The 24,640-nt window shown below is 50.5% G+C and overlaps 1 long non-coding RNA gene across 2 annotated transcripts in view; it reads right to left on the reverse strand.

Moving 5' to 3' along the window:
• Positions 1–24,640, reverse strand: part of LOC122541879 (uncharacterized) — a 370,918-nt gene that overhangs the window by 36,847 nt on the left and 309,431 nt on the right. The gene's annotated exons all lie outside the window — the stretch shown is intronic.

Raw genomic sequence — 24,640 nt, forward strand, 5'->3', positions numbered from 1 at the left:
TGTTGGGGCACAGCAGCAGTGTAGGGAAACAGCAACAGTGTAGGGAAACAGCAACAGTGTTAGTGAACAGCAGCAGTGTAGGGAACAGCAGCAGTGCTGGGGCACAGCAGCAGTGTTGGGGCAGTGCAGCAGTGTTGGGGCACAGCAGCAGTGTTGGGGCACAGCAGCAGTGTAGGGAAACAGCAACAGTGTTGGGAACAGCAGCAGTGTTGGGGCACAGCAGCAGTGTTGGAGCACAGCAGCAGTGTTGGGGAACAGCAGCAGTGTTGGAGCACAGCAGCAGTGTTGGAGCAGTGCAGCAGTGTTGGGAAACAGCAGCAGTGTTGGGGCACAGCAGCAGTGTTGGGAACAGCAGCAGTGTTGGGGCACAGCAGCAGTGTTGGGGCAGTGCAGCAGTGTTGGGGCACAGCAGCAGTGTTGGGGCAGTGCAGCAGTGTTGGAGCACAGCAGCAGTGTAGGGAAACAGCAACAGTGTTAGTGAACAGCAGCAGTGTAGGGGAACAGCAGCAGTGTTGGGGCATAGCAGCAGTGTTGGGGCACAGTAGCAGTGTTGGGGCAGTGCAGCAGTGTTGGAGCACAGCAGCAGTGTAGGGAAACAGCAACAGTGTTAGTGAACAGCAGCAGTGTAGGGGAACAGCAGCAGTGTTGGGAACAGCAGCAGTGATGGGGCAGTGCAGCAGTGTTGGAGCACAGCAGCAGGAATGGGGTACTGCAGCAGTTTTAGGGCACAGCAGCAGTGTTGGAGGGCAGCAGCAGTGTTGGGGCAGTTCTGCAGTGTTGGGGAACAGCAGCAGTGTTGGGGAACAGCAGCAGTGTTGGGGCACACCAGCAGTGTTGGAGCACAGCAGCAGTGTTGGGGTACAGCAGCAGTGTTGGGGAACAGCAGCAGTGTTGGGGCAGTGCAGCAGTGTTAGAGCACAGAAGCAGTGTTGGGGAACAGCAGCAGTGTTGGGGCAGTGCAGCAGTGTTAGAGCACAGCAGCAGTGTTGGGGCAGTGCAGCAGTGTTGGGGAACAGCAGCAGTGCTGGGGAACAGCAGCAGTGATGGGGCACAGCAGCAGTGTTGGGAAACAGCAGCAGTGTTGGGGCACAGCAGCACTGATGGGGAACAGCAGTAGTGTTGGAGCACAGCAGCAGTGATGGGGAACAGCAACAGTGTTGGGGAACAGCAACAGTGTTGGGGAACAGCAGTAGTGTTGGAGCACAGCAGCAGTGTTGGGGAACAGCAGCAGTGGTGGGGCAGTGCAGCAGTGTTGGGAACCAGCAGCAGTTTCGGAGCACAGCAACAGTGTTGGGTCACAGCAGCAATGTTGGGGAACAGCAGTAGTGTTGGGAAACAGCAGCAGTGTTGGGGCAGTGCAGCAGTGTTGGGGCACAGCAGCAGTGTTGGGAAACAGCAGCAGTGTTGGGGAACAGCAGCAGTGTTGGGGCAGTGCAGCAGTGTTGGAGCACAGCAGCAGTGTTGGGGCACAGCAGCAGTGTTGGGGAACAGCAGCAGTGTTGGAGCACAGCAGCAGTGTTGGGGCACAGCAGCAATGTTGGGGAACAGCAGCAGTGTTGGGGAACAGCAACAGTGTTGGGGAACAGCAGCAGTGTTGGAGCACAGCAGCAGTGTTGGAGCAGTGCAGCAGTGTTGGGAAACAGCAGCAGTGTTGGGGCACAGCAGCAGTGTTGGGAACAGCAGCAGTGTTGGGGCACAGCAGCAGTGTTGGGGCAGTGCAGCAGTGTTGGGGCACAGCAGCAGTGTTGGGGCAGTGCAGCAGTGTTGGAGCACAGCAGCAGTGTAGGGAAACAGCAACAGTGTTAGTGAACAGCAGCAGTGTAGGGGAACAGCAGCAGTGTTGGGAACAGCAGCAGTGATGGGGCAGTGCAGCAGTGTTGGAGCACAGCAGCAGGAATGGGGTACTGCAGCAGTTTTAGGGCACAGCAGCAGTGTTGGAGGGCAGCAGCAGTGTTGGGGCAGTTCTGCAGTGTTGGGGAACAGCAGCATGGTTGGGGCAGTGCAGCAGTGTTAGAGCACAGAAGCAGTGTTGGGGAACAGCAGCAGTGTTGGGGCACACCAGCAGTGTTGGAGCACAGCAGCAGTGTTGGGGCAGTGCAGCAGTGTTGGGGAACAGCAGCAGTGTTGGGGAACAGCAGCAGCGATTGGGCACAGCAGCAGTGTTGGGAAACAGCAGCAGTGTTGGGGCACAGCAGCAGTGATGGGGAACAGCAGTAGTGTTGGAGCACAGCAGCAGTGATGGGGAACAGCAACAGTGTTGGGGAACAGCAGCAGTGTTGGGGCAGTGCAGCAGTGTTAGAGCACAGAAGCAGTGTTGGGGAACAGCAGCAGTGTTGGGGCAGTGCAGCAGTGTTAGAGCACAGCAGCAGTGTTGGGGCAGTGCAGCAGTGTTGGGGAACAGCAGCAGTGTTGGAGCACAGCAGCAGTGTTGGGGCACAGCAGCAGTGTTGGGGAACAGCAGCAGTGTTGGGGCAGTGCAGCAGTGTTAGAGCACAGAAGCAGTGTTGGGGAACAGCAGCAGTGTTGGGGCAGTGCAGCAGTGTTAGAGCACAGCAGCAGTGTTGGGGCAGTGCAGCAGTGTTGGGGAACAGCAGCAGTGTTGGGGCACAGCAGCAGTGATGGGGAACAGCAGTAGTGTTGGAGCACAGCAGCAGTGATGGGGAACAGCAACAGTGTTGGGGAACAGCAACAGTGTTGGGGAACAGCAGTAGTGTTGGAGCACAGCAGCAGTGTTGGGGAACAGCAGCAGTGGTGGGGCAGTGCAGCAGTGTTGGGAAACAGCAGCAGTTTCGGAGCACAGCAGCAGTGTTGGGTCACAGCAGCAATGTTGGGGAACAGCAGTAGTGTTGGGAAACAGCAGCATGGTTGGGGCAGTGCAGCAGTGTTGGGGAACAGCAGCAGTGTTGGGGCAGTTCTGCAGTGTTGGGGAACAGCAGCATGGTTGGGGCAGTGCAGCAGTGTTAGAGCACAGAAGCAGTGTTGGGGAACAGCAGCAGTGTTGGGGCACACCAGCAGTGTTGGAGCACAGCAGCAGTGTTGGGGAACAGCAGCAGTGTTGGGGAACAGCAGCAGCGATTGGGCACAGCAGCAGTGTTGGGAAACAGCAGCAGTGTTGGGGCACAGCAGCAGTGATGGGGAACAGCAGTAGTGTTGGAGCACAGCAGCAGTGATGGGGAACAGCAACAGTGTTGGGGAACAGCAGCAGTGTTGGGGCAGTGCAGCAGTGTTAGAGCACAGAAGCAGTGTTGGGGAACAGCAGCAGTGTTGGGGCAGTGCAGCAGTGTTAGAGCACAGCAGCAGTGTTGGGGCAGTGCAGCAGTGTTGGGGAACAGCAGCAGTGTTGGAGCACAGCAGCAGTGTTGGGGCACAGCAGCAGTGTTGGGGAACAGCAGCAGTGTTGGGGCAGTGCAGCAGTGTTAGAGCACAGAAGCAGTGTTGGGGAACAGCAGCAGTGTTGGGGCAGTGCAGCAGTGTTAGAGCACAGCAGCAGTGTTGGGGCAGTGCAGCAGTGTTGGGGAACAGCAGCAGTGTTGGGGCACAGCAGCAGTGATGGGGAACAGCAGTAGTGTTGGAGCACAGCAGCAGTGATGGGGAACAGCAACAGTGTTGGGGAACAGCAACAGTGTTGGGGAACAGCAGTAGTGTTGGAGCACAGCAGCAGTGTTGGGGAACAGCAGCAGTGGTGGGGCAGTGCAGCAGTGTTGGGAAACAGCAGCAGTTTCGGAGCACAGCAGCAGTGTTGGGTCACAGCAGCAATGTTGGGGAACAGCAGTAGTGTTGGGAAACAGCAGCAGTGTTGGGGCAGTGCAGCAGTGTTGGGGAACAGCAGCAGTGTTGGGAAACAGCAGCAGTGTTGGGGAACAGCAGCGGTGTTGGGGCAGTGCAGCAGTGTTGGGGCACAGCAGCAGTGTTGGGAAACAGCAGCAGTGTTGGGGAACAGCAGCAGTGTTGGGGCAGTGCAGCAGTGTTGGAGCACAGCAGCAGTGTTGGGGCACAGCAGCAGTGTTGGGGAACAGCAGCAGTGTTGGAGCACAGCAGCAGTGTTGGGGCACAGCAGCAATGTTGGGGAACAGCAGCAGTGTTGGGGAACAGCAACAGTGTTGGGGAACAGCAGTAGTGTTGGAGCACAGCAGCAGTGATGGGGAACAGCAGTAGTGTTGGGGCACAGCAGCAGTGTTGGGGAACAGCAGCAGTGTTGGGGAACAGCAACAGTGTTGAGGCAGCGCAGCAGTGTTGGGGCAGTGCAGCAGTTTCGGGGCACAGCAGAAGTGTTGGGGTACAGCAGCAGTGTTGGGAAACAGCAGCAGTGTTGGGGCAGTGCAGCAGTGTTGGGGAACAGCAGTAGTGTTGGGGCACAGCAGCAGTGTTGGGGCACAGCAGCAATGTTGGGGAACAGCAGTAGTGTTGGAGCACAGCAGCAGTGTTGGTGAACAGCAGCAGTGATGGGGAACAGCAACAGTGTTGGAGCACAGCAGCAGTGTTGGGGAACAGCAGCAGTGTTGGAGCACAGCAGCAGTGTTGGGGAACAGCAGCAGTGGTGGGGCACAGCAGCAGTGTTGGGCAGTGCAGCAGTGTTGGGAAACAGCAGCAGTTTCGGAGCACAGCAGCAGTGTTGGGTCACAGCAGCAATGTTGGGGAACAGCAGTAGTGTTGGGAAACAGCAGCAGTGTTGGGGCAGTGCAGCAGTGTTGGGGCACAGCAGCAGTGTTGGGAAACAGCAGCAGTGTTGGGGAACAGCAGCAGTGTTGGGGCAGTGCAGCAGTGTTAGAGCACAGCAGCAGTGTTGGGGCACAGCAGCAGTGTTGGAGCACAGCAGCAGTGTTGGGGAACAGCAGCAGTGTTGGAGCACAGCAGCAGTGTTGGAGCACAGCAGCAGTGTTGTGGCAGTGCAGCAGTGTTGGGGCAGTGCAGCAGATTCGGGGCACAGCAAAAGTGTTGGGAAACAGCAGCAGTGTTGTGGCACAGCAGCAGTGTTGGAGCACAGCAGCAGTGTTGGGGAGCAGCAGCAGTGTTGGAGCACAGCAGCAGTGTTGGAGCACTGCAGCAGTGTTGTGGCAGTGCAGCAGTGTTGGGGCAGTGCAGCAGATTCGGGGCACAGCAAAAGTGTTGGGAAACAGCAGCAGTGTTGGGGAACAGCAGCAGTGTTGGGGAACAGCAGCAGTTTCGGGGCACAGCAGCAGTGATGGGGAACAGCAACAGTGTTGGAGCACAGCAGCAGTGTTGGGGAACAGCAGCAGTGTTGGAGCACAGCAGCAGTGTTGGGGAACAGCAGCAGTGGTGGGGCACAGCAGCAGTGTTGGGCAGTGCAGCAGTGTTGGGAAACAGCAGCAGTTTCGGAGCACAGCAGCAGTGTTGGGTCACAGCAGCAATGTTGGGGAACAGCAGTAGTGTTGGGAAACAGCAGCAGTGTTGGGGCAGTGCAGCAGTGTTGGGGCACAGCAGCAGTGTTGGGAAACAGCAGCAGTGTTGGGGAACAGCAGCAGTGTTGGGGCAGTGCAGCAGTGTTGGAGCACAGCAGCAGTGTTGGGGCACAGCAGCAGTGTTGGAGCACAGCAGCAGTGTTGGGGAACAGCAGCAGTGTTGGAGCACAGCAGCAGTGTTGGAGCACAGCAGCAGTGTTGTGGCAGTGCAGCAGTGTTGGGGCAGTGCAGCAGATTCGGAGCACAGCAAAAGTGTTGGGAAACAGCAGCAGTGTTGGGGCACAGCAGCAGTGTTGGAGCACAGCAGCAGTGTTGGGGAGCAGCAGCAGTGTTGGAGCACAGCAGCAGTGTTGGAGCACTGCAGCAGTGTTGTGGCAGTGCAGCAGTGTTGGGGCAGTGCAGCAGATTCGGGGCACAGCAAAAGTGTTGGGAAACAGCAGCAGTGTTGGGGAACAGCAGCAGTGCTGGGGAACAGCAGCAGTTTCGGGGCACAGCAGCAGTGTTGGGGCAGTGCAGCAGTGTTGGGAAACAGCAGCAGTTTCGGAGCACAGCAGCAGTGTTGGAGCACAGCAGCAGTTTCGGGGCACAGCAGCAGTGTTGGGGCAGTGCAGCAGTGTTGGAGCACAGCAGCAGTGTTGGGGCAGTGCAGCAGTGTTGGGAAACAGCAGCAGTGTTGGGGCAGTGCAGCAGTGTTGGAGCACAGCAGCAGTGTTGGGGCAGTGCAGCAGTGTTGGAGCACAGCAGCAGTGTTGGGGCAGTGCAGCAGTGTTGGGGAACAGCAGCAGTGTTGGGAAACAGCAGCAGTGTTGGGAAACAGCAGCAGTGTTGGGAAACAGCAGCAGTGTTGGGGCAGTGCACCAGTGTTGGGGTATAGTAGCAGTGTTGAGGAACACCAGCAGTGTTGAGGAACACCAGCAGTGTTGAGGAACACCAGCAGTGTTGGGAACAGCAGCAGTGATGGGGAACAGAAGCAGTGATGGGGCACAGCAGCAGTGTTGGAGCACAGCAGCAGTGTTGGGGCACAGCAGCAGTGTTGGGTAACAGCAGCAGTGTAGGGAACAGCAACACTGTTGGTGAACAGTAGCAGTGTTGGGCAATGCAGCAGTGTTGGGGCAGTGCAGCAGTGTTGGGGAACAGCAGCAGTGTTGGGGAGCAGCAGCAGTGTTGGGGAACAGCAACAGTGTTGGGGCACAGCAGCAGTGTTGGGGAACAGCAACAGTGTTGGGGCACAGCAGCAGTGTTGGGGCACAGCAGCAGTGTTGGGGCACAGCAGCAGTGTTGGGGCACAGCAGCAGTGTAGGGAAACAGCAACAGTGTAGGGAAACAGCAACAGTGTTAGTGAACAGCAGCAGTGTAGGGGAACAGCAGCAGTGTTGGGAACAGCAGCAGTGTTGGGGCACTGCAGCAGTGTTGGGGCAGTGCAGCAGTGTTGGAGCACAGCAGCAGTGTAGGGAAACAGCAACAGTGTTAGTGAACAGCAGCAGTGTAGGGGAACAGCAGCAGTGTTGGGAACAGCAGCAGTGTTGGGGCAGTGCAGCAGTGTTGGGGCACAGCAGCAGTGTTGGGGCAGTGCAGCAGTGTTGGAGCACAGCAGCAGTGTAGGGAAACAGCAACAGTGTTAGTGAACAGCAGCAGTGTAGGGGAACAGCAGCAGTGTTGGGAACAGCAGCAGTGATGGGGAACAGCAGCAGTGTTGGGGCAGTGCAGCAGTGTTGGAGCACAGCAGCAGGAATGGGGTACTGCAGCAGTTTTAGGGCACAGCAGCAGTGTTGGAGGGCAGCAGCAGTGTTGGGGCAGTTCTGCAGTGTTGGGGAACAGCAGCATGGTTGGGGCAGTGCAGCAGTGTTGGGGAACAGCAGCAGTGTTGGGAACAGCAGCAGTGTTGGGGAACAGCAGCATGGTTGGGGCAGTGCAGCAGTGTTGGGGAACAGCAGCAGTGTTGGGGAACAGCAGCAGTGTTGGGGCACACCAGCAGTGTTGGAGCACAGCAGCAGTGTTGGGGAACAGCAGCAGTGTTGGGGAACAGCAGCAGTGTTGGGGCAGTGCAGCAGTGTTGGGGCAGTGCAGCAGTGTTAGAGCACAGCAGCAGTGTTGGGGCAGTGCAGCAGTGTTGGGGAACAGCAGCAGTGTTGGGGAACAGCAGCAGTGTTGGAGCACAGCAGCAGTGTTGGAGCACAGCAGCAGTGTTGTGGCAGTGCAGCAGTGTTGGGGCAGTGCAGCAGATTCGGGGCACAGCAAAAGTGTTGGGAAACAGCAGCAGTGTTGGGGCACAGCAGCAGTGTTGGAGCAGAGCAGCAGTGTTGGGGAGCAGCAGCAGTGTTGGAGCACAGCAGCAGTGTTGGAGCACTGCAGCAGTGTTGTGGCAGTGCAGCAGTGTTGGGGCAGTGCAGCAGATTCGGGGCACAGCAAAAGTGTTGGGAAACAGCAGCAGTGTTGGGGAACAGCAGCAGTGCTGGGGAACAGCAGCAGTTTCGGGGCACAGCAGCAGTGTTGGGGCAGTGCAGCAGTGTTGGGAAACAGCAGTGTTGGGAAACAGCAGCAGTTTCGGAGCACAGCAGCAGTGTTGGAGCACAGCAGCAGTTTCGGGGCACAGCAGCAGTGTTGGGGCAGTGCAGCAGTGTTGGAGCACAGCAGCAGTGTTGGGGCAGTGCAGCAGTGTTGGGAAACAGCAGCAGTGTTGGGGCAGTGCAGCAGTGTTGGAGCACAGCAGCAGTGTTGGGGCAGTGCAGCAGTGTTGGAGCACAGCAGCAGTGTTGGGGCAGTGCAGCAGTGTTGGGGAACAGCAGCAGTGTTGGGAAACAGCAGCAGTGTTGGGAAACAGCAGCAGTGTTGGGAAACAGCAGCAGTGTTGGGGCAGTGCACCAGTGTTGGGGTATAGTAGCAGTGTTGAGGAACACCAGCAGTGTTGAGGAACACCAGCAGTGTTGAGGAACACCAGCAGTGTTGGGAACCGCAGCAGTGATGGGGAACAGAAGCAGTGATGGGGCACAGCAGCAGTGTTGGAGCACAGCAGCAGTGTTGGGGCACAGCAGCAGTGTTGGGTAACAGCAGCAGTGTAGGGAACAGCAACACTGTTGGTGAACTGTAGCAGTGTTGGGCAATGCAGCAGTGTTGGGGCAGTGCAGCAGTGTTGGGGAACAGCAGCAGTGTTGGGGAGCAGCAGCAGTGTTGGGGAACAGCAACAGTGTTGGGGCACAGCAGCAGTGTTGGGGAACAGCAACAGTTGGGGCACAGCAGCAGTGTTGGGGCACAGCAGCAGTGTAGGGAAACAGCAACAGTGTAGGGAAACAGCAACAGTGTTAGTGAACAGCAGCAGTGTAGGGGAACAGCAGCAGTGTTGGGAACAGCAGCAGTGTTGGGGCACTGCAGCAGTGTTGGGGCAGTGCAGCAGTGTTGGAGCACAGCAGCAGTGTAGGGAAACAGCAACAGTGTTAGTGAACAGCAGCAGTGTAGGGGAACAGCAGCAGTGTTGGGAACAGCAGCAGTGTTGGGGCAGTGCAGCAGTGTTGGGGCACAGCAGCAGTGTTGGGGCAGTGCAGCAGTGTTGGAGCACAGCAGCAGTGTAGGGAAACAGCAACAGTGTTAGTGAACAGCAGCAGTGTAGGGGAACAGCAGCAGTGTTGGGAACAGCAGCAGTGATGGGGAACAGCAGCAGTGTTGGGGCAGTGCAGCAGTGTTGGAGCACAGCAGCAGGAATGGGGTACTGCAGCAGTTTTAGGGCACAGCAGCAGTGTTGGAGGGCAGCAGCAGTGTTGGGGCAGTTCTGCAGTGTTGGGGAACAGCAGCATGGTTGGGGCAGTGCAGCAGTGTTGGGGAACAGCAGCAGTGTTGGGAACAGCAGCAGTGTTGGGGAACAGCAGCATGGTTGGGGCAGTGCAGCAGTGTTGGGGAACAGCAGCAGTGTTGGGGAACAGCAGCAGTGTTGGGGCACACCAGCAGTGTTGGGGAACAGCAGCAGTGTTGGGGAACAGCAGCAGTGTTGGAGCACAGCAGCAGTGTTGGGGAACAGCAGCAGTGTTGGGGAACAGCAGCAGTGTTGGGGCAGTGCAGCAGTGTTGGGGCAGTGCAGCAGTGTTAGAGCACAGAAGCAGTGTTGGGGAACAGCAGCAGTGTTGGGGCAGTGCAGCAGTGTTAGAGCACAGCAGCAGTGTTGGGGCAGTGCAGCAGTGTTGGGGAACAGCAGCAGTGTTGGGGAACAGCAGCAGTGTTGTGACACAGCAGCAGTGTTGGGGAACAGCAGCAGTGTTGGGGAACAGCAGCAGTGTTGGAGCACAGCAGCAGTGTTGTGACACAGCAGCAGTGTTGGGGCAGTGCAGCAGTGTTGGGGCACCACAGCAATGTTGGGCAGTGCAGCAGTGTTGGAGCACAGCAGCAGTGTTGGGGCACAGCAGCAGTGTTGGGGCAGTGCAGCAGTGTTGGGGAACAGCAGCAGTGTTGGAGCACAGCAGCAGTGTTGGGGGACAGCAGCAGTGTTGGAGCAGTGCAGCAGTGTTGGGGCACAGCAGCAGTGTTGGGGCAGTGCAGCAGTGTTGGGGCACCACAGCAATGTTGGGGCAGTGCAGCAGTGTTGGAGCACAGCAGCAGTGTTGGGGCACAGCAGCAGTGTTGGGGCAGTGCAGCAGTGTTGGGGCACAGCAGCAGTGTTGGGGCAGTGCAGCAGTGTTGGGGCACAGCAGCAGTGTTGGGAGCTGCATTGGGCCCAGACCCCTAGAGCAAGTCACTGAGAGTTTGGTAAAGGCATTGACTGTTTGTGCTCCCGGCGGAGGATGTGGTTTCTGGGTTCGACGATTTCTGTTCCATTCTGGTGTCGTTGAATTTGTGGTTTGGAAGAGGTTTGTTGCATGTGCTAGTCCCACACTGAATCATGACAAGATGTTGGACCACAGTGGGCGCTGGGGAAACAGTGGCAGTGACCTCCAAACAGCATGTGATGAAGGAGAGGGCGGCTGAGTGGCTCAGTGCTGCAGCAGCGAGCAGTGTAGGAGTGGGCAGGGAACGACCAGCCTTACCCCCTGAGAGCTGTGTCAGGCATCGCACTGTGTGATCAGTAAAGGGTAACACCAGATTGCAGCACTTATTGAGTGCATTGGCACTGCCACCAAAGATCCCATCAGAGCGACCTTCTACATATCGACAGCTGGTGAATCAATCTTGTGTTGGACAAGGGGCGTGTCACAGGAGTGTGGTGCATGGTTAATGAGGTGGCTTTTGCAACCAAAGTACAAAACAAAACTCATTTGAGTGAGACCCTCCCTGAAACTCAACACACAGTCAATTTCTGGTAAAATTCAGCCCATTTTGTGTTACCTTGAGTAATTCGACATAAAGCTCACTCAAGCAAATGCACAATAAAGTTTGGAATGGTCATTTCTTGGTGAACTGGGCACACGTTTCTGGTTTCTTCTTGTCCTCCACCTTCCTAGACGTATTTACCACAAATGACAAGCAGTTTGCTGAAACACATTGGATTCCAGAGCTGAAAATATGATTGCATTGGAAGTGGTGCAAAAATTATGGACTGGACCTAATTTTAAGGCTGTACAAATCCTGATGTCAGCACAACTTTGATCAATGCGTCCACTGCTTTGGCAAACAGCAAATGTGTTTTCAAAACTTGAACAGGCTGCAAAATCTTAGCCTGTGATTAAAATCTGGCATGGGATTAGAGAAGCGACAATCAAACTGATTGCTCCACAGCTTAAACAATAGAGAATCACAGGCAATGAATATACCTCGCAGAATTGTATCCAGCAAGGTCATGGTTAGTCCTCAAATTATTCAATGCTTGTGTGACAGAATTGGCAGCATCAGTAACGTTCACATCACTGAATACTCAGAAGGGAGAGCTTGCCTGTGATAAATGCTGGAGGAGAACAGGGCAACATGTACTGGAGCTTCGAAAAACACGCGAGGTGCTCTCGGTGAAATAGAACATATTTGAGGGGCTTGATCGTATAAACTTCGCAAGATTGTTTTCCCAGGCTGCAGTGTCTAAAACAGGGGAGTACTGTCAGAATAACGTAACTGTCATTTAGGTTGGAGGTGAAGAGAAACCACTTTATTCAGAAGGTTATGAATCTTTGGAATTCTGTCACTGAGAGGGCTGCAGATTTATTCAAAATGGCCACTGGCAGGTTTTTTGAGCTCAAAGTGAATCACAAGTTAGAATCATAGAATCCCAACAGTGTGGAATCAGACCATTCAGCACCTTGAGTCCACATCAACCCTCCAAAGAGCTTCCCACCCAGACCCACCCCATCCCTATAGACTTGTAATTTCACATGGACAATCTACTTAAGCTGCACACCTTTGGACTGTGGGAGGAAGCCCACGCAGATACAGTGAGAACATGCAAACTCCACGCTGACGGTCAGCTGAGGCTGGAATTGAACCCAGTTCCCTGGCGCTGTGAGGCAGCAGTGCTAACCACTGAGCCACTGTACTGTCCACATTATGGGAAAAGGTGAAGAAAGAGAATCTTACAAAATAACGGAGCAGGTGTGATGGGCTGAATGGCCTACTCCTGCTCTTCTTTCCTACATTCTTGTTCTTGAAGGGAGATTTCCTTTTTATTTATTTGGACTCTTCAGATTTATTTTATACAGTGTTGAATTGAAAGTCACGGAGCACATTGGGATGAGGGGTTCATGAAGAATCTGCGCTGAAGTCTGGAATTCGAGTCCATAAAGATGTCCAAACAAACACTCATGCTACAAACACTGCGTTAACTGATTGACAGAAATTCTAAGCCTGTCTCAATGTGGTGCAACTATATGGGGACGTTCTTAGAGAAAATACCAAACACCACTTTAAATTGAAAGGAGAGAATATTAAGGGAATAGCTGCTCAGCCACAGGGCAACAATTAGCAGAGGGGTGATGAGAAAAAGTGGACTTTAGAGTGTTTGACAGAATGAAAAGAAAAGTGAGAGGCAAAGGGAATTAGCAAGGCAGTTTATATAAACCATTCTGCAGACCTCCAATCATGGAATTGGCTGCAGGCTCTCTGCAATGGTTTGAGCAGAATAAAAGTCCTATGTTCTTTTCATAGTATCGACAGTGCGAGAGGCAGATTGGGGAGGAGAGGTCGAGAATCAAGTAATTGGTCTTTTAAAGTGTTGGTGAGTTCTGAGCAGCTCTATCCAGCAGGAGAATACTCATCAGAGGTATCAGGAATCATCAGTACATCATGGAGAGTAGGGATATAGGAACAGGAGGAGGCAGTCCATCCACACTCAAGGCTGCTTTTTACTGTCAATGGATCATGACTAATCTGTACTTCAATGGCATCGACTTGCCTTGTGATCCATTTTCACAAGAATCCACCCACCTCTTTTTCCAACCAATCAATTGACCCCAGCCTCAGCAGTTTTTTTATCTGGAGAGAGTTCAAGAATTCCATTGTCCTTTGGAAAGGAGGAAGGGCGCAAATTTATACAGCACCTTTCATAACTAATGGACGTCTCAAAGCACCTTACAGCCAATGAATGTACTTCTGAAGAGTAGTCCTAATTGTGTTTACATTCCACACAGCAACATTCCCCCCAACTGGATTATTTTACTTTGCGGTGTTGACTGAGGGATAATGGTGGGCCTAGATATGTGGGAAAACTCCTAGGATCTTCAAAACAGGGCCCTGTGATCTTTCACATTTCCCCAGGATAGACAGGGGCCTTGGTTTAACATTTCAAAAGATTGAATTGAGAATGCAACACTCCCTCAGCACTAAAGGGTGAGCTTTGATTTTGTTCCACAGTGTGACTTAAACCTTCAGCAGGCTAGCTGACTGACCATACATAAAGGAGAGGTTGATAGATTTTTGTAATGTCCACAATCTGAAGCCTAGGTAGATCAATCAGGATCGTGTTAACTGGCGAGGCTAGGATGGTCTAACCCTGGGATAAACATTGTACTTGAGGTATCAGAGATGAGAGTGTTGGCAACTTAAGCCACAGTTTATACGTAATATGCAGCAGTGCAGTGGTCAGCACTGCTGCCTCACAGTGCTAGAGCTGAAAATGTGTTGCTGGAAAAGCGCAGCAGGTCAGGCAGCATCCAAGGAGCAGGAGAATCGACGTTTCGGGCATGAGCCCTTCTTCAGGAATGAAGAAAGTGTGCCAAGCAGGCTAAGATAAAAGGTAGGGAGGAGGGACTTGGGGGAGGGGCGTTGGAAATGCAATTGGTGGAAGGAGGTTAAGGTGAGGGTGATAAGCTGAAGGTGATAGGCCGGAGTGGGGGTGGGGGGCGGAGAGGTCAGGAAGAAGATTGCAGGTTAGGAAGGTGGTGCTGAGTTCAAGGGTTGGGACTGAGACAAGGTGGGGGGAGGGGAAATGAGGAAACTGGAGAAATCTGAGTTCATCCCTTGTGGTTGGAGGGTTCCTAGGCGGAAGATGAGGTGCTCTTCCTCCAGCCGTCGTGTTGCCACGGTCTGGCGATGGAGGAATCCAAGGAACTGCATGTCCTTGGTGGAGTGGGAGGGGGAGTTGAAGTGTTGAGCCACGGGGTGGTTGGGTTGGTTGTTCCGGGTGTCCCAGAGGTGTTCTCTGAAACGTTCCGCAAGTAGGCCTACCTCCAACACCTCTGGACCAGATAGGACCTGAGCCTAGGGCTCCTGGCTCAGACTCAACCTTTGTGCACAAGAGAGCTCCTTAGCATCTATCTCTGTCTACCCCATCAGGTATTGTAATCATCTTAAACACTGTAATGAGATTGTCCTTAATCTTCTATACTGAATGATTTACAGGCTGAGTCGATTCAACTCATTCTTGAATCCTTTGAGCCCACTCACACAGACGAGAGGTGAAATCAATTACTTTTCTTCTTATTCAGAAGTTCTCTTACACACAACTGAATGTTTTTCTCATTCCCTTCATCACCAAATCCCCCAGATCAATTGCAATCAAAAGATCTCACAGTTTCGATCTACTTTCCTGTGTAAGTGCGTGAGCTCACCCACAGACAAAGATGAAGATACCATTCAGGCAACTCCCAACTGTCCCCTTTCAGACACTAGGCTGCACAGAAGGGGTGCAGCTGGTGAGCAGACTGGAGCAGGGGGTGAGGTGAGGTCTCTGATACAGGCAGTCACCATCACTGAGGGGGGGGGGTGGGGTGAGGTCTCTGATACAGGCAGTCACCATCACTGAGGGGGGGGGGGGGGGGGTGAGGTCTCTGATACAGGCAGTCACCATCACTGAGGGGGGGGGGTGAGGTCTCTGATACAGGCAGTCACCATCACTGAGGGGGGGGGGTGAGGTCTCTGATACAGGCAGTCACCATTACTGCGACGACGACGACGAGGAGGAGGAGGAGTCGTCTCTGATACAGATAGTCACCATCACTGTGAGTAGGGGGTGAGGTGAGGTCTCTGATACAGGCAGTCACCATCACTGAGAGTAGGGGGTGAGGTGAGATCTCTGATACAGGTAGTCACCATCACTGTGAGTAGGGGGTGAGGTGAGGTCTCTGATACAGGTAGTCACCATCACTGAGAGTAGGGGGTGAGGTGAGGTCTCTGATACAGGTAGTCACCATCACTGAGAGTAGGGGGTGAGGTGAGGTCTCTGATACAGGTAGTAACCATCATTGAGAGGAGGAGGAGGGGGTGAGGTGAGGTCTCTGATACAGGCAGTCACCATCACTGAGAGGAGGAGGAGGGGGTGAGGTGAGGTCTCTTATACAGGCAGCCATGTGGTGGCACGGTGGCTCAGTGGTTAGCACTGCTGACCCAAATTCCCAGGTTCAAATCCAGCCTCGGGCGACTAACTGTGTGGAGTTTGCACGTTCTCCCCGTGTCTGTGTGGGTTTCCTCTGGGTGCTCTGGTTTCCTCCCACAGTGCAAAGATATGCAGGTCAGGTGAATTGGCCATATTAAATTCCCCACAGTGTTAGGTGCATTAGTCAGAGGGATGTGGGTCTGGGTGGGTTACTCTTCGGAGGGTCGGTGTGGACTTGTAGGGCCGAAGGGCCTGTTTCCACACTGTGTAGGGAATCTCATCTCATCTCAAAAAGACATGTAGAGGTGCCACACATTGGAATAAATACATTGGAGACAAAACCCTATTGGTTACAACAGACATTTTCCTTACAAATTCTTATCTGAGTCTTTTGTTCCTCAGCTCTGTTCTTTTCGTGTTCTTTACTTTTGTTTAACAGTGTCGAATGAGGGATTAATGTGGCCACAACATTAGTGCGTACTCTCCTGTAAGTGTCCCTTCACATCCACCTGTGCTGACAGCTGTGGCCTCAGTTTATCTCCTGGTGTGAAAGTCAGCACGTCTGGCAGTGCAGCTCTCACTCAGCGCTGCACTGGAATGTCAGCCTTGTGCTTTGGTTGATGTGTTTTAGCCCTGCAGTTGGACTTGAACCTGATCTGGCTGTAACTCGGGGGTGAGCGCATTCCAAATTGAACCAGGCCTCACTGTGTCTGAAGAAGTGCTCTCTAATGTTACCACTCTCTTTTTGTACTTGGTAATTTACTTGTGGGATGTGGGCATCGCTGGCTGGGCCAGCATTTATTGCCTGTCTCTATCTGCCCTCGAGAAGGTGACGGTGAGCTGCAGGATATGAGCTGTAGGTACCCTCCACAATGTCATTAGGGAGGGAGTTCCAGGATTTCCTAGACCAATGACAGGTGGCTCTGTTCAATGTCGTTTTTTTTTTAGACTTCCTTCCAATATAATTTGGGTGGCACAGTGGCACAGTGGTTAACACTGTTGCCTCACAGCGCCAGAGACCTGGGTTCAATTCCCGCCTCAGGCGACTGACTGAGTGGAGTTTCTCCCTGTGTCTGCATGGGTTTCCTCCGGGTGCTCCGGTTTCCTCCCACAGTCCAAAAAAAAATGTGCAGGTTAGCTGAATTAGCCATGCTAAATTGCCCATAGTGTTAGGTGAAGGGGTGAAATGTAGGGGAATGGGTCTGGGTGGGTTGCGCTTCGGCGGGTCGGTGTGGACTTGTTGGGCTGAAGGGCCTGTTTCCACACTGTAAGTAATCTAATTACAACTCGGATGTTTCAGAGGAAAGTTAAGAGTCAATTACTTTGCTGTGTGTATGGAGTCATGTGTAGGCCAGAGTGGGTAAGGACAGCAGTTTCCTTCCCTCAAGAACATCACTTGGGTTTTTCCTGACAGCCGGCAGTGGTTTCATGATCAGCATTAGTTGATGAAAACCAAGTTTTAATTTAATTCTTTAATTTAAATTCTACCATCTGCCATGGTGGATTTGAACACAGGTCTCCAGAGCATGACCTGATACATAGAGCATAGCACATAGAAAAGTACAGCACAGATGTTGTGCCGAGATTTAATCCTACTGTAAAATACAGTAACTTAACCTACGCACCCCTCAACTCACTGCTATCCATGTGCATGTCCAGCAGTCGCTTAAATGTCCCCAATGACTCTGCTAAGAAGCCTCCCCTTCCTTGATTCTTGACTTTAACTTTTCTCTCACTCCAGCTCTGTGAGTAACTATTCCCTATTGTGACCTCTGGGCCTCTGATTTCCAACCTGACTTTCTTCAGCTCCAGTTCCTTTCTCCCCTGAGCTGGCTTTATAACGTCGCTGCTCTCACTCCAACCGGGGCTGCATGATGGAAAGTCAGTCTGTTCTCATTTCTACTTCACCCCAGTTTGACCTGCAATATCACTTCTCTTGATCAGGGGCAATACTGTAGAAAAGCTGAGATGAATGTAGATTGTACCATGCTTCTACATTATCTTTAATGACATTCAAACCAGAACTCCATCAATAAACACATCGATTTGGACCCCATTTACTAACCTCTGAGATAAAGAACCAGAAATGATATCATCCAGCACAACAGACCAAGACACATGAACAGAAAGCAAGACAGAACAACAGCGCTTCACTGGAGGCTCACTGATGATGTTACCTAGCGTGGTGACGAAACGTCTGAAAACAAACCTTCCAGCACACTTACATCCTGAACCTCAAACTGAGCTACAAACCTTCTCAAAAATCGCAAATCATCTTTAATATCCCCTATCGTATTTATATGACAACAATGGGTTGAATTGTCCCATTTATAATGCCATCATGATGGACATAACCTCGGGTCACTTAGTAAGCTTTAAGTACATTGTGTATATTTTAGGAACAGGTATACCATCAAAATGAGCGGTCATGCAAATTCAGTGGCTGTCTAGAGAGAGAGATATCCTGGGAAGTCAGACTGATAGGTGGCAAGGGGATGGAGTTGAACCTAGGAATATAGGAACTGGAGCGACCAGTTCGCTGATCGAGCCTGCTCCACCATTTAGTACAGTCATGAACACCATGACCTGTATGCCACTCATAATCAAAATCTATCTCTACCTTAAACATACTCAAAGACTGAGCTTCCATAGCCATGTGTAATAGACAACGCCAAAGGTTCACAACCCTTTGAGTAAAATAAGTTTACCACATCTTTGGTTTAAGTGGCATGCCCTCTATTGTTAAAATGTGCCTCCTAGTTTTCCAGTTAGGGAAAATATCATGCCTGCACCTTACATGGCTATCCCTTTATATATTTGGTAGGTTTCAAAGAGATCACCTCTGGTTCTTCAAACCTCTAAAGAACCCAGGCCTCATTTGACCAATCTCTCTTCAAAAGACAATCGCTCCCTATCATGTAGACTCAAGTTTAAAAATAATCATAGAGATGTACAGTATGGAAACAGACCCTTCGGTCCAACCCGTCCATGCCAACCAGATATCCCAACCCAATCTAGTCCCACCTGCCAGCACCCGGCCCATATCCCTCCAAACCCTTCCTATTCATATACCCATCCAGATGCCTTTTAAATGTTGCAATTGTACCAGCCTCCACCACTTCCTCTGGCAGCCCATTCCACACACACACACCATCCTCTGCGTGAAAATGTTGCCCCTTAGGTCTCTTTTATATCTTTCCCCTCTCACCCTAAACCTATGCCCTCTAGTTCTGGACTCCCCCACCCCAGGGAAAAGACCTTGTCTATTTACCCTACCTATGCCCATCATGATTTTACAAACCTCTATGAGGTCATCCCTCAGCCTCCAACGCTCCAGGGAAAACAGTTCTAGCCTATTGGTCATGGCAAATTGCCCATAGTATTAGGTGAATTAGTCAGACGGAAATGGGTCTGGGTGGGTTACTCTTCGGAGGGTCGGTGTGGACTGGTTGGGCTGACACTGTAGGGAATCTAATCTAATCTAATCTATTCAGCCTCTCCCTATAGCTCAAATCCTCCAACACTGACAACATCTTTGTAAATCTGTTCTGAACCCTTTCAAGTTTCACAACGTCCGTCCGATAGGAAGGAGACCAGAACCGCATGCAATATTTCAAAAGTGGTCTAACCAATGGCCTGTACAACCGCAATATGACCTCCCAAACTCCTGTGCTCAATACTCTGACCAATAAAGGAAAGCATACCAAAAGCTTTCTTCACCATCCTATTTACCTGTGACTGTTCTCTCAAGGAGCTATCACTTAAAAAAATACTTCTATCCCAATCAACCTCTATCATGAAGGAGAGATCAGCAATATTGTTGGAATACAATCGTTTCTAATTTAACACCATTTGTTGGGCATCTATCTTGCTTAACTCCAATTTTGAGGATAAATTGGATTCTTTTAATCTCAAGAAGCATTTGCTGTCGGTCAATTCTCCGCTCAGATTCTCAGTTTCTGCAGCCACAATAATAATCTGCGGATTTATAGGTTTCTTTTCTCCGAAGCTGCTGTTACTTTAAAACTTCAACCGAAGCGATTATTGGAGTGCACTTTGAGGTTCAGTGGTGCTGTCTGACACTCTGTCCCTCGGTGTGTTTCGATAAATGTGAGGTGTTAGCCCCACGTCATCTTTAGAAACTGGTCCCCTCCAGTTTGATCGGACATTGCATTTTACACAGTGGCTCGGCTGGGTAACAATGACTGATTTGTAACTTAGTTTGAAAGAAAGATGTGGAAAAATGGAGAACACGGCAACCAATGTGTGCTGAGAGTTAGATGGCAGCTTTGGGGAGTGATACATTTGTCTGTCTTTGGCATGTCCTCAGTATTAAGGATTTCCAGGTTGGACTGGGTTTCGATTTTTTACGTTCATTCATGGGATGATCGCATCGCTGATTAGGTCAGTATTTACCTCTCATCCTAGAGGGCAGTTAAGAGTCAACCACATTGTCACGAGTCTGGAGTCACATGTAGTCCACATCAATAAGGATGGTAGATTTCCTTCTCTAAAGAATATTAGTGAAGCAGATGGCTTTTCTCCCCAACAATTGACAATGGTTTCATGGTTATCATTTAACTCAATTACAGAATTTGATTGAATTCACATTCTACTACCTGCCATGGGTAGGATTTGAAATCAGGTATCCAGGAACATTACCTCGATCTATAGGGTCCAGCAATAACTCCACTAGGCCATCGCTTCCCCTCAGATTGAAGTTTCTTGTGTTCTGAGAGTGTAGTGTCCTTTTAACAGCACCCACCATCACTCCTCCCAAACCCATTCTCAGCTTTTCTGTTCTCCAAAATACCACTTTTATAACATATCATTTCACTTTTTGAGTGTACTTTTATTCTGTTAATGGACAAGGGCGTCACCAGCTAGGGTCAGCATTTATTGCCCATCCTTAATCGCCCAGAGGACAGTTAAGAGTCAACCACATTGCTGTGGGTCTGGACTCACATGTAGGCCAGACCAGGTAAGGATAGTAGATTTCCTTCCCTAAAGGACTTGTGAACCAGCTAGGTTTTTATGACAATTGACAATGGTTACATGCCGAGTCTACACCACAGTGGGAATAGTTTGAAGATGTCGACTCATGCAGTGTAAGAACTGTATGAAAATATTCAACCTCCTTTCACCTTGAACCTTGACAGAGTAAAGAGAATTTCATCCATTCACTCTGAGAAGTGAACACCACTCAACCCTAATTAAAAATTCATTTTAAAAACTGATGGCAAATTATTAACAATCCTATCACTAATGTCAAATTGAAACGGTTTAGTGAACAGCTTTGACACCCTTCCATCTATATGAGAGGTTGGGCTTGTATTGCCCTTAATGATTCCTGATGAAGGGCTTATGCCCGAAACATCGACTCCCCTGCTCCTCGGATGCTGCCTGACTGGCTGTGCTTTTCCAGCAACACACTCTCGACTCTGATCTCCAGCATCTGCAGTCCTCACCTTCTCCAGGTTGGGCTTGTAGCCGAACTAAACATGTGAGATGTTTAATGTATATAAAATGGAGACTGAGCTTCATAATTTAACACAATGAGCGGAATCTTATGAGGAGCTGAGTGACGTGGGCTATCTGGGTACCTTGGTACTGGGACCATCTTGCTGCATCATTTATGTAATTGTTGGACAGAGTACTAAATTTCTCACTAAGCACTGGTGAGTTACCAATGAAGAGGGATTTATTAACATTGCAACTCTCTTCATTAATACTTAGCTTTCCATTTTACCAAACACACTGCATAAGCTGGGCATTGAGAATTTCAACACTTAACTCAGAGGGACTCCAACTTTCCTCTAACTGCGACCAACCTCCATGCTGGACACCAACCTCTCAGAGCACGATCCATGGGCACCAGTCAAACACACTCCACATTGGCATCTGAGATGTATCGGTGCCTAAAAACCCTCAAGTCACATCTCCCATTCTCCCATTTCAATCCTGCACCATTGATGCACTGCTCATGGTCAAGCTGCATTCAGGGTCACACACACATGGACCAGGCTGGATCTGCGAGCACTTCATTCACTGTTACAGCATCCCTGCTTTGCCTACTGCGCCTTCTCCACCTGAGTATCCCACCCAAGCCCCTCCCCACTAATCTTCATTTACCCCTGACTAATGCACCTAACCTACACATTCCTGAACACTATGGGCAATTTAGCATGGCCAAGTCACCGAACCTGCACATCTTTGGATTGTGGGAGGAAACCCACGCAGACACTGGGAGAATGTGCAAACTCCGCACAGTCACCCGAGGCTGGAATCGAACCCGGGTCCCTACCGCTGTGAGGCAGCACTGCTAACCACTGAGCCACTGTGCCACCATAAATTATAGAGAAGCAAGTATTCTGAGAGATGGAAGTAGGTGGCCTGGTTGGTGATTGTTCCAAGCGATTGAGTGGGCAGAGCAGAGGGCATTCAGGGTCGGTGGTTTTGGTGGTTGGGGTGGGTGACAGTGAGTGAGGGGCGGTTTTGCAGGTATAGTGAGCGTGTTCAAGCCTGAGCCTTGGGTGGGAGTAGTTGAGATAGACTGAGCGTGAAGTATTGGAGAGAAGTTAGTGGAGGAGGGCATTCATCCAGATGGCTGAGACAGAATTAACAGCAATGTCGGTGCAGGCTGGTGTGGTCTGGCGTTGGAGCCTCTAATGCTGGTCCGCGGGGGAGATGATGTCCCACTCTGCATCACCCCATCAGCAAGACCTCCAGGATCCTGTCTGAGGAGTGTGCAGCCCAATCTCTCCCTGTCTGTCATATCCGGAACAAATGTCAGGAACTCTGCAGGACAGCTTTGGACAGCCTTTTAAAGATGCCACGGGTGCAAGGCGTGCTGGTCTTTTTGATGAATACCTGGTGAAAGGCCAGTTGTTCTGGGAACAGGTTATGGTAAGATGGGACCAGAATCAGAAGCCATAGGGGCAGGGCGGGTGGTTAATGAGGGGCATTTGGTAAGATGTAGCACAAAAACATGATAAGCTTCGCAGCAAGAATCCCAAACGCAATTTCAACTTAGCTAAAAAAAATTCAGATTAATATTCTTTCCTACCACTCCCTCCTCAAAATACAACCATAAGGAATCAAATTCAGAAGGACTGCCTCCCAAAACTACTTGCTAAAAGGACAAATGCAGCAGATACAGCTGTCTCCAAGTTCCCCTCCAAGCCACTCACCATCTTGTCTTGGAAATATATCCCCGTTCCTTCAGTGGTGTTGAGTCAAAATTGTGAGACCTCATCCCTAAAGGCATTGGTGATATAACTTGATCACTGGGACTGCGGTGGAAAAAAAAAGTCACAGCATCACCTCCTTAAGGACACTTAGAAACGGATAAGAAATGCCAATCTTGCCATTCACTCCAGCAATAATAATTGAGCAAATAAATGAAAAGAAAAAAAATCACTTGGCGCATGTACGTTTCAAAGCCAAAACAAAACCTGAGCAAACATCACTTTCTAAATGCCACTGGTCGCTAACGGGCTTGTCTCCTTCCTCGGAAAGATGTTGTGAAACTTGAAAGGGTTCAGAAAAGATTTACAAGGATGTTGCCAGGGTTGGAGGGTTTGAGTTATAGGGAGAAGCTGAACAGGCTAGGGCTGTTTTCCCTGGAGCATCGGAGGCTGAGGGGTGACCTTATAGAGGTTTGTAAAATCATGATGGGCATGGATAGGATAACTAGACAAGGTCTTTTCCCTGGGTTGGTGGAGTCCAGAACTAGAGGGCATAGGTTTAGGGTGAGAGGGGAAAGATGTAAAAGAGACTTAAGAGACAACCTTTTTACACAGAGGGTGGTACGAAGTGGTGGAGGCTGGTACAATTGCAACATTTAAGAGGCATTTGGATGGGTATATGAATAGGAAGGGTTTGGAGGGATATGGGCCGGGTGCTGGCAGGTGGGACTAGATTGGGTTGGGATCTCTGGTTGGCATGGACGGGTTGGACCGAAGGGTCTGTTTCCATACTGTACATCTCTATGATTATATGACTGACATTCACTGTATTTTCGAAGTGTGTGGTATAACCAGCAATGAGGCAGATTGAGCACCAGAAATTAACACAGAAGAATACATCAAGGGTTAATTACCATTTTCTGGAAACTTCTGCTTCCCACAACCCCATCCCCTCCCCCACCCTACCACCCACTTTCCCAAAGCCATAGATTCAGGAGAAAATAAAACACCAACTGGAAGAATTCTTTTCTCAGCTATGAAATCTTCAGTTTGTTTGATAAGCTTGCCATTTCTCTCTGACAGAGAGGTCGATTAAAGCACATTTATATTGTAAACGTATGCATTGCTTTTTACCCTCGACAGAGGATGAAGTGATACACAGGTCTCTGGGGAAATGCAGCCAGTCCAATTTCATATTATACATTTTCACCTTTCCAAAAAATGAATGGCCATACAGGGAGAGCCGAGGATTTACTCCAAGGTAGGCTTCGGCCTACAGTTTCCCTTTGAGAGGCCCCTAATGTATCTGCTGCAACTTTTAAGCCAATTTCCAGTGGAGGCAGGGGCAAAAAGAAACAAATATTTTGTCAAACGCTTTTCGCAAACAGCTTCCATGATGTCACTTACTAATCTGAGGGAAATAAAATAAACATCTCTGCACCCGTGAGCTGGAATAAAATCATAATTATTTTATGAATGATAATGACCAGTTTAACAGCACAGTTTCTGTGGATTGCATGGGGTCACTTAAACGGAAAAGAAACCCGACATTGTTTTGTGACACGTTATAGTTTGAAATAATTACAGGCAGCAAAACACAAACAAAATGACACGGGATTTATCTCGTTTGAACAGCGGTTTAAGAAATGGCTTCTTTATTGAATTAAACGTAGTGTGAAAGAGACAGCCTCGAAGGACATTGTTTCTGCTGCTGGCAAGCTGACTGGTGTGTTAGTCAAGATGGTAAAGCAGGCTGACTGAACAAAGGAATGTGGAGAATGTGCTGCGCTATTCAGATAACAGAGTGGAAGGAGGCGATGATCCCCCCCACCACCCCACGCCAAAGTGCAAAATCATTTTAAAATTCAAGTCATAATTGATGGCACTTTGTAAGGAAAGGGCTTTTGACAGCAAATCAGACCCACCTAAGAATTTCTCAGGAAAACATTTGCAGATAGCCACACTGTTTACAACACCTCAATCCTCCTTCAGCTGAATCAGGAGTCTGAGACACTGGAAATGACCTCTGGATTGCTGTCAGCCAACAGTAAAACCAACAACAGGCACCATTTGTATTAATGCTGGGCTATGATGAGTGTTAGCAAGAGCACATACATTGCAATAGAAAATAATTTCTATCCTTTGATACTACATTGTATTGGTTTTCTGACAACGCACAGATGTTCATGGTTTAACAGTTACCAATTCATCCATTTCTTGTGAAGGATACATGCATTTTTAAAGCTGATGCAATCCCTCCATGTTATGAATTCTATTAGACTGACAGTAGCAATGTTTGAAAAGTCATTTACATTACT

This window comes from Chiloscyllium plagiosum, unplaced genomic scaffold, assembly GCF_037043375.1.
Source record: "Chiloscyllium plagiosum isolate Xiang-an unplaced genomic scaffold, Cpla_swu_hap1 HiC_scaffold_43, whole genome shotgun sequence".
NCBI classification, from domain to species: Eukaryota; Metazoa; Chordata; class Chondrichthyes; order Orectolobiformes; family Hemiscylliidae; genus Chiloscyllium; species Chiloscyllium plagiosum.